The sequence below is a fragment of the Protopterus annectens genome, chromosome 2.part0 (assembly GCF_019279795.1).
Source record: "Protopterus annectens isolate FY-2018-M chromosome 2.part0, PAN1.0, whole genome shotgun sequence".
Taxonomy (NCBI): Eukaryota; Metazoa; Chordata; order Ceratodontiformes; family Protopteridae; genus Protopterus; species Protopterus annectens.
Genome location: NC_056728.1, coordinates 895,788,330 through 895,805,465, shown reverse-complemented (window position 1 = coordinate 895,805,465; position 17,136 = coordinate 895,788,330).

Genomic DNA, 17,136 nt, shown 5'->3' with positions numbered 1-17,136 from the left:
CATTTCTCATAATACTCTTTTTATTAATACACCATACAGCAATCAACTTACCAGGCCTCCATCTATCCACCATCTAAACTTCACCATGTCATCTCACAATGACAGTAAGTCAATTGCTGTTTTTTACACTGACAACACTACCTCACTTCACTAACTGCCATAATATTCCCACATCATATCCCAACTCCATCTCAAAACACATACATCATAAAACCCTCTTTCTCTCCCTGTTTTTCCTACTCTGTACCAAAGTACATGCTCAGATCTGTTCTCTTATCATCATCATCATCATCATCATCTTTTGGCTTTTCCCGTTAGGGGTCGCCACAGCGGATCATCTCTTTTCATTTCTTCCTATCCTCTGCATCTTGCTCTGTCACACCAACCGCCTGCATGTCCTCTCTCACCACGTCCATAAACCTTATCTTAGGCCTTCCTCTTTTCCTCTTACCTGGCAGCTCCATCCGTAGCATCTTTTTCCCAATATACCCATCATCCCTCCTCAGCACATGTCCAAACCAACGCAATCACGTCTCTCTTGCTTTGTCTCCAAACTGTCCAACATGAGCTGACCCTCTAATATACTGATTCCTAATCCTATCCATCCTAGTCACACTGAGTGCAAATCTTAACATCTTTAACTCTGCCACATCCAGCTCTGACTCCTGCCTTTTGTCAATGCCACTGTCTCCAACCCATATAACATAGCTGGTCTCACTACTGTCTTGTAGACCTTCCCTTTCACTCTTACTGGTACCCGTCTGTCACAAATCACTCCTGACACACTTCTCCACCCATTCCACCCTGCCTGTACTCTCTTCTTCACCTCTCTTCCACATTCACCATTACTCTGAACTGTTGATCCCAAGTACTTAAACTCATCCACCTTTACCAACTCTACTCCCTGCATCCTCACCATTCCTCTACCCTCCCTCTCATTTACACACATATAGTCTGTCTTAGCCCTGCTGACCTTCAGTCCTCTGCTCTCTAGAGCATATCTCCACCTCTCCAGAGTCTCCTCAACCTGATTCCTACTCTCACTACAGATCACAATGTCATCTGCAAATATCATAGTCCACGGGGCCTCCTGTCTGATCTCATCTGTCAACCTGTCCATCACCACTGCAAATAAGAAAGGACTCAGAGCTGATCCTTGATGTAATCCCACCTCCACCTTAAACAGATCTGTCACTCCCACTGCAGTCCTCACCACTGTCACACTACCCTCGTACATATCCTGTACCATTCTTACATACTTCTCTGCCACTCCCAACTTCTTCATACAATACCACAACTCTTCTCTAGGCACCCTGTCATATGCTTTCTCCAAGTCTACAAAGACACAATGCAACTCCTTCTGACCTTCTCTGTATTTCTCCAATAACACTCTCAGAGCAAATATTGCATCTGTAGTGCGCTTTCCTGGCATGAAACCATACTGCTGATCACTAATCATCACCTCCCTTCTTAACCTAGCTTCTACTACTCTCTCCCATAACTTCAAGCTGTGACTGATCAATTTTATCCCTCTGTAGTTACTGTAGCTCTGCACATCACCCTTATTCTTAAAGATAGGTACCAATACACTTTTTCTCCACTCCTTAGGCATCCTCTGACTTTGCAAAATTTCATTAAACAATCTAGTTAAAAATTCCACTGCCATTTCTCCTAAGCACCTCCATGCTTCCATTGGGATGTCATCTGGGCCAACAGCCTTTCCATTCTTCATCCTCTTCATAGCTGTCCTTACTTCCTCCTTGCTAATCTGTTTCATTTCCTGATTCAATATCCCCACATCATCCAACCTTCTCTCTCTCTCTCATTCTCTTCATTCATCAGCCTCTCAAAATACTCTTTCCATCTACTCAACACACTCTCCTCTCTTGTGAGTACCTTCCCTCACTATCCTTTATCACCCTTACTTGCTGCACATCTTTCCCAGCTCTGTCCCTCTGTCTAGCTAATCGGTACAGGTCCTTTTCTCCCTCTTTAGTGTCCAATCTCTCATACAACTCTCCATATGCCTTATCCTTAGCTTTTGCCACCTCTCTCTTTGCCATGCACCTCATCTCCTTATACTCATGTCTACTTTCTTCATCTCTTTGACAATCCCACTTCTTCTTCACCAGCCTCTTCCTCTGTATACTATCCTGTACTTCCTCATTCCACCACCAGGTCTCCTTGTCCTCCTTCCTCTGTCCAGATGTCACACCAAGCATTTTTCTAGCAGTCTCCCTTACTAGTTCTGCTGTAGTTACCCAGCTATTTGGTAACTCTCCACTGCCTCCCAGTGCCTGTCTTAACTCTTCCCTAAACTCCACTTCACAATCACCCTTTTTTAACTTCCACCGTTTAATACTTGGCAGTGCTTTTACACTCCTCCTCCTCTTCTTGATCACCAAGGTCATCCTACAGACCACCATTCTATGCTGCTTAACTACACTTTCCCCTGCCACCACTTTACAGTCTCCAATCTCCTTCAGACTGGCCCTCCTACATAGGATATAATCCACCTGTGTGCATCTTCCTCCACTCTTGTATGTCACCCTATGCTCCTCCCTCTTCTTAAAATACGTATTCACCACAGCCATGTCCATCCTTTTCACAAAATCCACAATCATCTGACCTTCTGCATTCCTCTCCTTAATACCATACCTACCCATCATTTCCTCATCCCCTTTGTTCACTTCACCAACATGCCCATTAAAGTGCGCTCCAATCACTAGTCTCTCACCCTTGGGTACACTCACCACAACTTCATCCAACTCACTCCAAAAGTTCTCTTTCTCATCCATCGCACACCCAACTTGTGGAGCATATGCACTAACAACATTCATCATTACACCATCAATTTCGAGCTTCGTTGTCTTATAGCTATATTAATGTTAAGAATAACACTATTACAGCAGTATTGAAAGTCAGATACAAGTACAAATGGCTTCCATACCTCCACTCACCCTACTTATATGCAAAATCTTTCTGGAGATATTCAGCTTTGGTTCTACACATCAGTTACCCGCCATGGCTAACTCATTACTTTCCAATGCTCCAAACACACCTTTCCCATCAGGTAATGAATCGAACCACATTCTTTTCAACATTAACCTCAGAAATATCTGCAACAAAATTTGTGATATCCATGCATATTCTAGAGTTTTACTCCCCAGACATTCTAATTATCACTGAAACCTGCCTAAAACAAGAAATAACTGACAATGAAATTATTCCCCAGATTTTGACATACTCAGAATTGACATAAAGTTTACAAGAGCAGGTGGTATTGCTATAATTTATAAGAACAACTTAAAAATAACTCCAGCCCATCTAAATATCCCACAATTTTATAATGCTGAACTTCTGACTTTAATCCTTAAGGAGGCAGCTTGGGAAATTATCAGGGCCCATCGATGCAATGGTTTAGGACTTGAAGAGTGCATTGAAGATCTGTTCCATAGTGATAGTTGGGGGAGTTATCGTTAAGGATATTTTCTGAGTGGTACCTGAGAGGAGAGCAGGGTAAAAAATGGAGCTAAATTTATTGGCCAGTAGATTTGTTATATCTTCAGTCCCATTTACTAACTGGCTTCATGTACAATTAGTTCAGCACATTGTTGTGTATTGCCTTTGTGATTGCAGACAAAGCTGAAGAATGTCTTGTGGTTGTGCTTATCCTTGGCCTAAGAGGTTATTTCTACCTCAAAATTTTCTCTGGTAGACTTGATTAACTCCCTGAGTTGCTTGTTTAGATTGCTGAGAGAGTAATTACCTTGCTGGGTATTGCACTTCCTAATTTTTGCCATGTTTTTCTTCCTTTTGTTATACAACCAACTGATGTTGATTTCTACCAGGGCAGCTTGTTTTCTGAACTTGTCTTGTACTTATTCTGGGTTGGTACAACTGCCCCCTCTGTAGCCATTAACATGCCTGTGGTGGGTTTTTGTGAACAGAGGCAGCAGTGTTCTTAGGGTTTGGGTGGGCTTGAAACTTTGCTAGGGAATTATTTAAAAGTAGGAAGTTTGCCTGAGAATAATTTCTAAAACTTACATGGCTAGCTCGAGTGCTGGGTTTTACTTTTATTTCAAATAAGACAGATAGTTTTATGGTTTGATTTAACCAGTGAGAACATTATATGGGTGTGTGCAAAGTTCTACCATGTTTGTGAGGACCAGGTCAAGGACATTAGCACCCATGTGGGTGTACAGACTAGCTTGTTCTAGGTGTTGGTGTTTACATCTGAGAATCTCTGGGCCTGCACGTTTGGGGTTGTGTATGATTCCTAGTTCACAGTGTAGTAGTTTAAGTCATTCATGAATGTAGTATTGGGTCGAATGGGGAGTGTTTCCAGTACATTCACATATGCATTATGGATTTTTTGTCATTGAAGGAGACCTACAGCTTGCAAGGATATATGGGACTTTCCCTAAGGTAATTTGGATGTGGAGAAGCTCAAGCATGTCATACATTTTGACCAGCCTTATGGTGTGTTTGTTTTTGATGTAAATTGAGACACCGCTACCTTTTTTTCCATTTCTTTGTAGTAGTCGGTCTAAATGTGTGGAAGATATGTGTGCTCTCCATAGCTTTAAACAATGTCTAAGCAACAGCGCAAACGTCTACTTTCTCCAGGGTTAGGACATCTTGCAGGGAATGGACTTTCTTTGTTTAGACTCCTGGCACTGAGCAGTAATATCTTTAGATTTTCTTAGGTTGGTTTTACTATGGTGGAAGGCTTATCAGGTTTGTCATGTCTAAATATGTAGATGGACAAGGTTTTAGCCAATATTCAAAGCCTAGAAGGGACAGGTACAGACCATTCCTGGCAAAGCAGCATGGTTTGTTAACCATATCTTTCTAAGCTGATAAATATTGTACCCCATTGAAATGATATCAAAAACTAATCCAATTACTAAAGTGAATTATCTTCTGCTCATATTGAGGAGTCATCCCTAGAAAAGGCAGAATGGTGCTCAATGCAAGGTTTATACCGGCGTGGGACACACAGTCAGAGAGCTCAATCATGTCTCTCTTTGCATTCTAAGGAGATACTTGTCAGGTCATTTATACTCACATGGACTACAACTGAGTCATACAGGTACTTGTGGTTCAATGACCAGTGTGCATGTGATCTGGCAAATCATGGCCTCTTACAGGTAATTGACTGTCACTCTGTCCTTATTCTGCATAGTGAGTGAGACATTTGTGTATCTCACAATGGCGTCTCCTATGACTCCATATTTATTTGAAATTTGGAAACTGGGTAAGTGGACTGGTTAATTTACTTTTTTGACCATGACCTAGACTCTGAATGAATGAATGAATGAATGAATGAATGAATGAATGAATGAATGAACAAAGAAACAAACAAATAAATGTAGCATAGCAGCTTGGTTAGTAACTGGTAGCCAATGAAATCTCTTTAAGAGATCACAGCGGTGGGTATGCTTGTTGGTAAGAAGTATAACATGACATATTTTACTTTTCAATGCTGGTGCTAGAATGAAGTGTTAATAAAATTAGTGCATATTCTGTTCTGGGAAGGAGGACATTGCTAGCTATAGAGTGCCTTGCAGTTGGAAAAAATTGTTGTGAAATTTTGTAGCAAAGTTTTAGTTGTGAAAGTGTTTTGTTGACTGTATTGTCTGTAGGCCTTGAGAATGGTAAGGTACAGTCAATTAGGACTCCTAGATATTTTTGCTGTATTATATTATGTATTGGATTATTTGGGTTATTCTCTGTTTTCATCGGGCAGAGACTGGCAAGTTTTGGGGAGTAGCAAATGGCATAATGCTACATTTTGGGGACTGATTATTAACCAATTGTTAGTTAGGCAATTAGAGATGGGTGACATTGCCCTGTAATGTGTGTTGAAGCCCAGAAAAGGTTTTGCAAATTAATTATTTAAAGATATATTTGCAGGTAAACTAGTAAATCACCTGCATACATAATAAAGTTGATACTGGGTAAGTCATAGGGTAAGTCATTTTTAAATAATGAGAAGAGGAAGGGGTAAAGAACTAATTCTTGGGGTACTCCAGTATTGAGTGTGCCTATATAAGGCAGGTTATTCTTCTTGTTTTATACCAGAAACGTTCTATTTTCCAGATAATGTTTAAGCCACTGGATAGAATTTAGTCCATGTAATAAGGATCTGTGGCCATGGACTTTGCAGCTAGCCTGGTGAATGTAGGCCTCCTGAGGCACTGCTGCAATTGCCTAATGTATACTGATGACCACCTAATTCTCAAACAAATGGATACCCGTTATTGCAAGGGTCTCACATACAAGCTCTTATATTATCAAACGGATTGCCAGTAACACACACACACACACACACACACACACACACACACACACACACACACACACACACACGCACACACACAGACACACACACACACACACACACACACACACACACACACACACACACACACACACACACACACACACACACACACACACGGCCCCCACTGCACATAGTACTGATCAGACACATAGATCCACATATGCTGAGGCTTTTACATGTAATCTCCCCAAACCACAAAGATTTCATAGACACTGCACATGTCCACAGCCCCCTCAAGAGCACTCTACAAGAACAGCACCCAGTGAGATACATATTTCCATATCCCATAGAGTCTCATCCTCTAAGCCCATAAGGCATACCACCACACAACCCAATATTTTGGTTATAGGAGACTCCATTGCGAGACACTTAGATGTTCCACTTACCATGCTAAGTAAGAAGACAGTCATGGTCAGTTGCCTGTCAGGGGCCAGGATCTGCCAGATCACTCATGCACTTAGGTTCATAGGTGTTTATTAGGTTAAAGACCATAAGGACCTTTTTAAGCCTAGCCATGCATCCCAAATCTGTAACAAGTTCTGGAACCCTTGATAAGTGTAAGCAGGGGCTTGTAGATGAAACATTTACAAGCAGGAGCCTAGGAGACAAACAGTTTATAGGCTGTTTGTGTCCATTAGAGACATAGGTGCCAAACCAGGAATGAATTTCCTGTTCTCCATCCAGTTGTCCAAGTTACACTTCAATTGGGTTGGGGAGAAACTCTACTTCACACGGATGAGAAGCCTGTTCCAGAGAATGGGTAGTTTCTGGAGTATATACCTCTCTGTCCAACAGGTGCTATTTATGCCACAGGCAAGGTTTAAGTCTTTAGAATGGGTAATTCTGGTGACATACCTCTCAATTGTCCAGATATTCACAGAAAGTGCAGATTTTTCACTCATATTTGTTGTCTCTTGCTTGAGAAACTGTAGTTTTCTGGTAAATCACTGAGGACTGGAGTCAGAAAATAATGACAGAAATTTGAGTTTTAGACCTCATATCCTTGATAAACTTCATGCTAATGCAAAACCTGTTATTCTATCAACTTTCAAAGTTTGTAAAAGCAGTATTTAAAAACTGTCCCAATTTTTCAACTTTTGTCCCCTGATTATTTATGGCTTTGTTCAGATTTCTTGTTCTAAGAGGTTGAGAGGTATGTCTGGTGCTGTTTGTTTTGTTGATATGCAGGAGGACCATCAGAGTGGGGTCTGACAATGCCTTGCATGCCAGACATTTCCCTCAACCGCCAGTAGGAGACAGAATACAGGGATAGGACCTTGCGGAGGTCTGAATGGGACATGTTACTTATACACTGTATTCTTTTAGTGAGGAACCTCTGTGAATGTTCTAATTGTTGGATATGCCTGGTTAGGTACATACCAAAGGGGGCATTGTACTCAACGACAGGTCTGGTGAATGCTGAATATGGGGGAATACTGACTTCCTTGGCCCTAGATGCCATACCTTTGTTTATACATTGCACAGCATAAAATGATTTCCTCACTACTGTAGACACATGATGGTCAAAGGCTAGATTACTGTTTATGTGTGTCCCCAAATCCCTGACTACTGGGTCAGCTCTTAGGAGTGTGTTGTCAATATGATAGTTACCAGGGTTAGATGACTTTCCAAAAGATACTATTATTAATTTCTTGGCATTCAGTTTTAGTCCAGTCTAACACCAGTTGTTTGTTTGTGTAAGTCCTTCCTGGAAAACATTTGTGTCAGTGGGGGGTTCAATGACAGATCCTAATTTGCAATCATCTGCAAATTTAGTCAGACAGAGGCCACTGATATTGGCCTTAACTTCAGAAAAGTAAATGCCAAAAAAGAGCAGTTTCAGGATTAATCCCTGTGGGACTCTACTTGTGACTGGCCTCTTTGTAGAGGTGAATTCCCCAATTCTAACTTCCTGGGTCCAGTCTGTGAGCCACCTGACTATCTAGTAACATACGGGTTTGTATCTAGCCTCTTGAGTTTGTCAACAATGCCTGAGTGGGATATCGTGTCAAATGCCTTGGCCACGCCACTGGACCACAAGTACCAGTATGACTCAGTCATAATTCATATTAGCGTAGGTGACCTAAGACATACTTTCCTGGACTATATTAAGAGAGATATGTTGAAACTCTTGGACTGTGTCCAGGCTGGTATAAATCTAGCTCTGAGCAACATTCTAGCTTCTCCAAGGAAGATGCCACAATATGAACAAAAAGTACTTGACTATAACAATTGGCTTCATTTGAAGGGGACACAATGTATGTCAGCCTGTGAGTACATGGGAAACAGACCGTACTACTTTGCCAGGGATGATATGAACCTGTCCCCTCTGAGATTTTGAATATTGGATAAAACCTTGCCAATCCTCAATACTGCCTTTTTTAAGAATTTAGGAATTGCTAACCAGATAAACCTTCTGACATAAATGTACAGCCAGGAATATCTGAAAGTGTTATTGTTCAATGCCAGGAGTCAAAACAATAGATTTGACTGCTGGAAGACTCTCCTCACCCTGGAGAATGTAGATGTCTGTGCAGTGAGTGACACGTAGTTTATAGCCATGGAGACTACAGGGCTACAATACCTTCAATAGATTTAGATCAGCCACTTCATAGGAAGGGACAAAAGGTGGAGGTGTCTCTATTTACATTAAAAAAACACACTTCAAGGCTGGTCCATCAGTATGACAGGCTCAAACCTTTCCACTTCCAAATGACCATAAACAAAGTCCAATACCATATCCTTGCAAGCTAGAGGTCTCCATCTATAATCCAAGATAGCCACAATGCTTACTTAAATGCACTGGACACACCCAATATTCAACCTAACACCATGCTTATGAGTGACTTTAACTACCCCAGTATAAACTAGGAATCATACACACCCCCTAACATGCAGGCTCAGGGATTCCTCAACCTTGTAAATGCTAACACCCTGGACCATTTAGTCCATACACCCACTAACGGTGTAACCTTCCTCAATCTGGCCCTTACAAACGTGGCAGAACATTGCACCCTCCCTAGTGTAATGTCCTTGACCATAAAGCTCTCTCGTTTGAAGTAAATGTAAGACCAGGGAACCTGTTAACCTGGCAACTTTTAGGAATTATTCTAGGGCAAACTTTCTACTACTGAGTGACACCCTAGCAAAGATTCAAGACCTTCAAACCCTTGCTGCCTATGAAGAATTGTTCACTAAAACCATGTATAACCATATTAACAGACAGAGAGACAGCTGTGCCTACCCTGAACAGATGTAGGTCAAACTTAGAAAACAAGCCATCCTAGTAGAAACCCAACTTCAATAAGCTGTTTAACAAAAGGAAGAAACTCATGGCAAAAATTAGGAGGTGCAATTCCCAACAAGGTAAAAGCTACCGCATCAATAAAAACAAGCAACTTAGGGGGCTAAGCAAGTCCACCAAAGCTAAATTTGAGGTAAAAATAGCCTCCCAAGCCAAGCTCAATTACAAAGCTTTCTTTAGCTATTTCCAAAACCTTAAAACCATTTCAAAGCAATGTACAAAATTAATTGCAGATGGTACCACTTATACAGAATCAGAAGATATAGCAAACCTTTTGGATGGCAAATTGAGATCTAGATCTAGATTTTCATCTCTCTCCCCCTAGATACACCTCGGGAAATTCCCACATCCAGTTATCACTAGAGAACAGGTCCTCAAGGCACACTTCAAGGCCAAGACTACTGCATTGATGGTTCTTGATCCCTGGGTACCACCATAATAGCATGAAACTTGAACTATTGGGCTCACTAGAATCACTATTTGACCACAGCCTCCAAACAGACTTCATGCCAAATGAATTGAGGACTGCAACTGCTATACTGCTGTATAAGATCGGGCCATCCATGGACTCGGGGAATTATCAACCCATTAATCTGACTATCTTGATATCCAAAGCTATTGAGAGGATAATCATGGATAGCCTAAGTGTTGACATAAGACCCAGATCACTTGGGGTTTGTCAAGAGCAAGTCTTGCCTGCTCAACATGGAAAACTTCATTGAGAAGATCATCAAAATGATGGATGAGGCCAAATCTGTGCAAACTACTTACCTTGACTTGGCCAAGGCATTTAATACAGTACCCCATTTGGGCATTGTAAGCAAGCTCACTAAATTAGGTATAAACCTATGTGTCACCAGCCAGGTAGATAGCTGATTCATAGACTGGACATAAGAAGTTAGAACAGGAGAGTCAGTCTTGACAAAAAGGTTTATTACCAGTTGCATGCCTCAGGGTGCAATCCTGAGGCTACTCCTGTTTGGCATCTACTTCTCTGAAGTAAAGTCTAACGTCAAGTGCCTCTGGCTGATCAGGTTTACAGATGATGGCTTAAAATACAATGCTAGGGCATTTGACTCAATTCCCCACTCAGGTATTATAAATAAACTCACAAAACTGGGCATAAATCCCTATGTCATCAGATGGATAGGCAATTGGCTCTGGGACAGGACACGTAGTTAAAGTGAAAGAGTCCAGATTCAGCAAGTGGCTAGTTACTAGTGTTATGCCACAGGGCTCAGTACTGGCACCACTCCTGTTTGTAATATACTTCTCTGAAGTACAGGCAAATGTGGAAGGTCTCTAGATGACAAACTTTGTGGATGGCTGCAAGCTGGGGATAATCACTGAATCCCCCAATGATGTAGATTGGGTCTATATTAAAAGCACAAAGGTATACTTACCCGAATACGTAAACGTCGACACATCTTCATTGAATCACGAAAACATTGATCGTCCTGAAGCATGAAATCCGAAACGTTGAATTGTCATGGTTGACCCTTCTGCGGTATAGCTCTGTAAGGTAAGTGTGTGATAGTTACAGACCTTAGGGTTAGGGTGCGGGTTAAGGTAAATGCATAGATGGTAATGTATGTGAGATTTAGTGTGGGGTTAGAAGTAGGGTTTTGTTAACTGTATGTGTATGGATTATTTAGTTTGTTTGGGTATAGCTTCTTAAGGTAAGTGTGCAATAGTTACGGACCTTGGGGTTAGGGTGCGGGTTAAGGTAAGTGCATACATGGTGGTATATGCAAGATTTAGTATAGGGTTAGAAGAAGGGTTTAGATTAGGGTTTTGGTTAGTGAATGTATGTGGTTTATTTAGTTTGTTTGGGTAGGTAGTGGGCGGTGGGGTGGGACAACTACGATGGTTCGAGTTTTTGAATTTCGCAGTTTAGGGTGTTCGGTGTATTTGTGATTCGCGGAATATGTGTTGGCGTTTATGTTTTCGGGTAAGTACACCTTCGTGCTTTTAATATAGACACATGTAGATATCCTTCAGGAGGGCCTAGATCAGACAAATGATTGGTGCTTATCCATGTCCAGTACAAATCTATGCAATCCTCTTGCTCCTTGGTCCATATATTGGGTAAAATCAGGTTATATTGGCTAGGCTTGTAACGGCCCTTAAGCTGTTAGTCTAGTAATCTCCTATGAACCTATGCACCTATAAGGTGGGCATCCTAGTGAACTACTACATTGAGAATACACCCCTAGAAATATACCTCATAGTCAGGGACTTGGGAATGCATGTAGACAGAGGTTTGACATTTGGCCACTATGTGTTTACTGTGGTGAGGAAATCATTCCATGTTACACAACTTGTAAGTTAGGATATATCATCTGGATCCAAACAAGTTATCATCCTATTATACTCTGCTATCATAAGATCTCTCATTGAGTACAGTGCCCCCTTTACTATGTACCTCATCATGTATGCCTGTATCAAAACTTGGGTGTCTAGAGAGCATTCTCACAAAAAGGAATACATGTGGTAGAAAACAAATCCTATTCAGACTGCCGCAAAGCATTGTCCCGATACTCAGTCTCCTACAGGCTACTGAAAGGTGACCTGTACCTCACCCACAAAGAATCCTCAGATCCGGCCCTAACGGACCTTTTGCACATTCATAAAATAATTAACATCAGAAACACCCAATCCAGGGACATAGACCTCACATGCAACACAAATAGGACCTGCTGGACAGGAAGGTATGTGTCTCAGAGGCTTCCCTTTTTTGGAACAGACTTCTCATCTGTGTGAAACAGACTTTTTCCCTGTATTTATTCACTCAGAACCTGGATCAGTAGATGGGAAAACTGGGAAAACACAATTATATCCATGGTGTGCCACTTATATTTCTACTAGAGAGAGATTGTAAATGCTTGACTACCCATGGTCAAGTATAAACACCTCCCCACAAAATCTTTGGGAATCATTACCTATCAAATTTTATTGGGAAGCATGGCTAGACTTAAAAGGGCCCCTTGGGTCATTAGGCTAGTAATCTACTGTGCTAATATGACATAAATACATAACATAACAATAATCTTGTGAACACTACCTTTTAAACTTTTGAAATGCTTTTTCAATTCCACCACTAGGGGGAGAAAAAGTCAAAGGAACAGCATGTTTATTCACTTTTGACGAGATATGTAATAAAATCAGTCAGGGAATATAAAAATGGAAATATGCTTTGGCTAATGTTTCAGACCTTGTTCTTTCTGATATAAGTGTTCGGTAGTGCAGTAATATGTCACTGCGTATCAGATAATGTAAATACAGATACACTGCAGTGCTGTTAGAATGGAGTAAAATCTATGCTAAGCAGTTGAATTAATGTTTTTTTCATGTTATTATTCAGTATGTTCATGCATGAGTTTTGACATGCAGTGTTATGTGAAACATTTTTATTTTCACATGACTAGATAAAAGAACTCTATAACAAATTTGCTAGACTTTGTTTTACTGCTAGAACTGCCGAGTAGAGCTGATGTCATTTAAGATGGGACTTGCATTGGCCTGTCATGATATAAAATAGTTAATTTCAGTATTATACAGTACTTTCTTTTTATTGACAGCCTGTATTTTTGTATACTGGTTTCCCCTGTGCCTGTCAACTGTCTGGCTAAGCAAAAGGCTTGAGTTTGAATTTTCCACTATGTGAGTGAGAGTTCCTTGTGGGACAGTCTTCATCCAAGTAATGATGAGGAGCTTTCTCTTTGGATTAACCCTACCTTAACCCTAGAGGCTGATGCAAGCACCTACCTAAGAAGAAGGCTAATATGCGTACCCTCATGTGAGAGAGAGAGAGAGAGACAGAGAGACAGAGAGAGTGTGTGTGTGTGTGTGTGTTTGTGTATGTGTGTGCTTGTGTGTGTGCATGTGTGTGTGTGGGTGTGTTTGTGTCTGTGCATGTGTGAGTTTGTGTGTGCGTGTATGAGTTTGTGTGTGTGTGTATGTGTGTGTGTGTGCGTGTGCGCGTGTGCGCGTGAGTGTGTGTGTGTGTGTGTGTGTGTGTGTGTGTGTGCGCGCGCGTGTGCGCGTGTGCGCGTGTGTGTGTGTGTGTGTGTGTGTGTGTGTGTGTGTGTGTGTGTGTGTGTGTGTGTAAACACATGCTTCTCCACATGTGTGATGAAGACTGCTCTGTGAATGTAGGTTGGTGGTACCAAGACTAGTTGTCTTCTTACATATGCTGCATGCAGGATATCTGAAATACATCAAACTGTCCTCCTCGCATCAGACTGAGGGAGTCATCAGGCATTGTTTACTCAGTTCTAAACTGTACAGCTAGGTCTTACAGCTCTTAGGCCATTAATTGATCCAGGTTGTCAGCATCACAGTAAGGGCTTTATCTTTCTTATTTATGGAGCTGAATGATTGGTTGTATTTTGGCAACAAGGTGGTGCTTACTGAACCTATGATATCACTACTGAAATTAAGTAACATGGAGTTAAACATACTGCTGGTAATATCACTGCTGGCCTTATTAAGTCCCATTTCTTTTTTTAGGTATGATTTTTTACAGGCGGGTTGGAGGTGTGCTGGCATACCAAGTAAATTTGCTGGCACTATTTTGAGAGTACCTGCAATGAGAGTATTATGCAATGTCACTATGCATTGAAAGCCTCTTTATAAAGGTGACAACTGAAGCAGCATCCATATAAATAAATACTAGCATTAGAAGTAAAGTACAAAGTGCATGCTTGCTATATATTATATTTGGATATTATAACACATGTACTGTTAGCCAATCAGTATTAGGTGGCTGTAATCAACCTCTAATTCATTAAACAATATAAAATATAGTTAATATTAAATTGTCAGCAGAGAGTACTACTAATACTTCTCAAATGCTCCATTTTTGATGGAGTGTTCTGATTTTAGGCTTCTTTTTCATCTCTGCTCTGCTGCTCTGATTTGTCCTTTGATTACTCTGATTTTTGCTCTTTCATTGGTTCAATTGTAAAGCTAATGAAAGAAGAGCTTGTCTATGTCAAAATATAGTCAACAGACCAATAACAGAGTACAACTGAAAATGAATGATTTTTTAAAAAAAATAGTACCATAAATGAGTGCTCACGGAATCATGCTGTACTGAAATCAATCTGCAGATTCGGTCTAAGACTGAACCTTTCTGTTGCTACCACTGACCAATAGATTGTCACTGTTCCATTTCTGAAGCTGCTGCTATTAATGTCAAATCATGCTGGAATGATGAAAACAACTGTCAGAAATCTACGGTTGTACAAGCTTACAGTAGTCTACCTCTGCCTACTGGTGCTGCCCTGCCTGAAGTATGGGCCTGGATCTGGGCCTGGATCTGTTGCTGCTGCTGCTGCCACATGAGTTCTCAGTGCAGCCTACAAACCGGTAATTGGGTAGGGTCATACCGCTCAACTGTCCAGAATCGTACAGAATGTCCTTGATTTTGCATTACCATTTTGAGCTGTCCCTTATCAAATTTTTTATTTTTTGGTAGATCATCAAGGATAACAGTCAGCAATTAATGCCAGTAATTAATTTCATAATTCTCATCGTTCAGTTAACACATTTTGAAAAATCCCCAATTAAATACCCAAATCTCCCCGTATTTAAACTTTTTCTGTTAGTGTATTATAGATGTTATATGAATATTTGATTCTAGTCAGATCAAAATTCATACTGTTTGCTTTCCAAATATTATCATATCTTATAATATGTATGTGATGTGGAATGATACACCTCTAGCAGCCTACATATATCTTGCATTCCAGAGTATTTTGTGGAAATTAAAATTAGAAAGATTAAGATAAACAAATGTAAATATTTTGTGAACAATAAAAGCTATTAAAACAGTACAAAATATTATCAGCAAGGAATATTTACAGTCATAGAGTACATTCATAGACTTTTCCATAAATACTGTTTTATATTATAATAAACACAACCCCAAATTATATTTTTTATAAACTTTCACAAACAAATTTTCATATCTTGAAAATTATAAAACCTAGACATATATTGTTAGAACATTTTTGTTAACCAGACATACGTTTACAAATGACAACAAAACATTCCTCTGTAAGTGCATGTTTTTTGAGACATTTCCAGAAATATGAAAACATGTTTAATCATATAATTAGCAATACAAATGATACTTGATATCTTTCAAGATGTGCAATTTACATTACAAATAGTTTGCTTCAATAACATCTTACAGTTTGTAAGTCGCTTGTTTTTTGAAGTATTAAGATCATGTGGAAATATTGTTTATTTTCATAATTGCTAGCAAACACTTAGCAATATTTCCAGTACAGTGTGATATAAACCAGGATTTTCAATGAATTGTCTTGTCTCCTACATTGATGTTTTCCATCATGCACCTCAATAAAATGTAAGTCTCTCAGTTATGAAAATATGAACATAAATATAAAAATATGAATAATAAGCAGCAAACAAAGATTAACCTCTCCACTGCAAAATATCCTGGACTAACAATCTTGGTGTCGTTTTTTTAATAACTCCTTGCCTTTTCTTATACTGCCTGTTATTGGTAGATAAGCTTGTATTTGTTATATATTGCAATGGCCGATCCAATATAATGGGCTTATTCAACACTAATTTAGCATTTACTTTGTTGATAGCAATTGCAAAGTGCACACAGACTGCAACTTTTGGGCTAGCATATAAAGTGTTTATTTATTTATTAAATTATTAGCCTTTGTTTACTGGGATTGCCTGGGCATAAGTTATGCTTTTTCAGTAGAGCCCTGGGGAGAAAACCTCCAAGTATAATACACATACAAAAGGTTAAAAAAAGCAGAATTTAAGCATTTTAACAAAATGAGTGCAAATAGGTAACAGTAAAACATTAGCAGAGTTTTACAAAGTGCATCATTACATATTAATAGATAAAACAATTTGTGGGTCATGAATAAAATCTAACGGATGAGTACAGTAATGGTTCAAAAACATGGTAAGGAAAGAAAAGAGAAATGCGTTTACAAGAGCATCCTTTTAAAAAGTGAGGGTTAAGGAAAAGATTTTTAAGTAAACTGATAGTTATACAGCAATGTGCAGGAGAAGTAAAGTAAAAAGTGATGTCTGAGAGGCAACGCCAGGGAAATACGTAAAGGTGACAGCACAGAAAGTGGTTGGGCCATGTACTGGGTGTGGTTCCATTTGAAAGACATGATTAATAAATAGACAAACTGAGTAAGAGGAAGGTTGGGGAAGAAGATGCAGGATTACTGTCATGAAGAGTGTAAATTATCAGTGCATGATATGCAGCTATGCAGAGGGGGATACAGAAGGGATGTGATGCGAAAGCGGGGAGAGAAAAAGAAGCAAGTTAGTGAGCCACGAAAAGTTGGAGGAGGATAGAAAGGTTTAATAAAAATAAGGTGAGATTTGAGGAGAGCAGTATGAGGTGATAAGGAAAATAGAAAGGAAAGTAAGTTTTTTTAGGGGGAAAGGATAACAGAAACATAGGATGTTGATC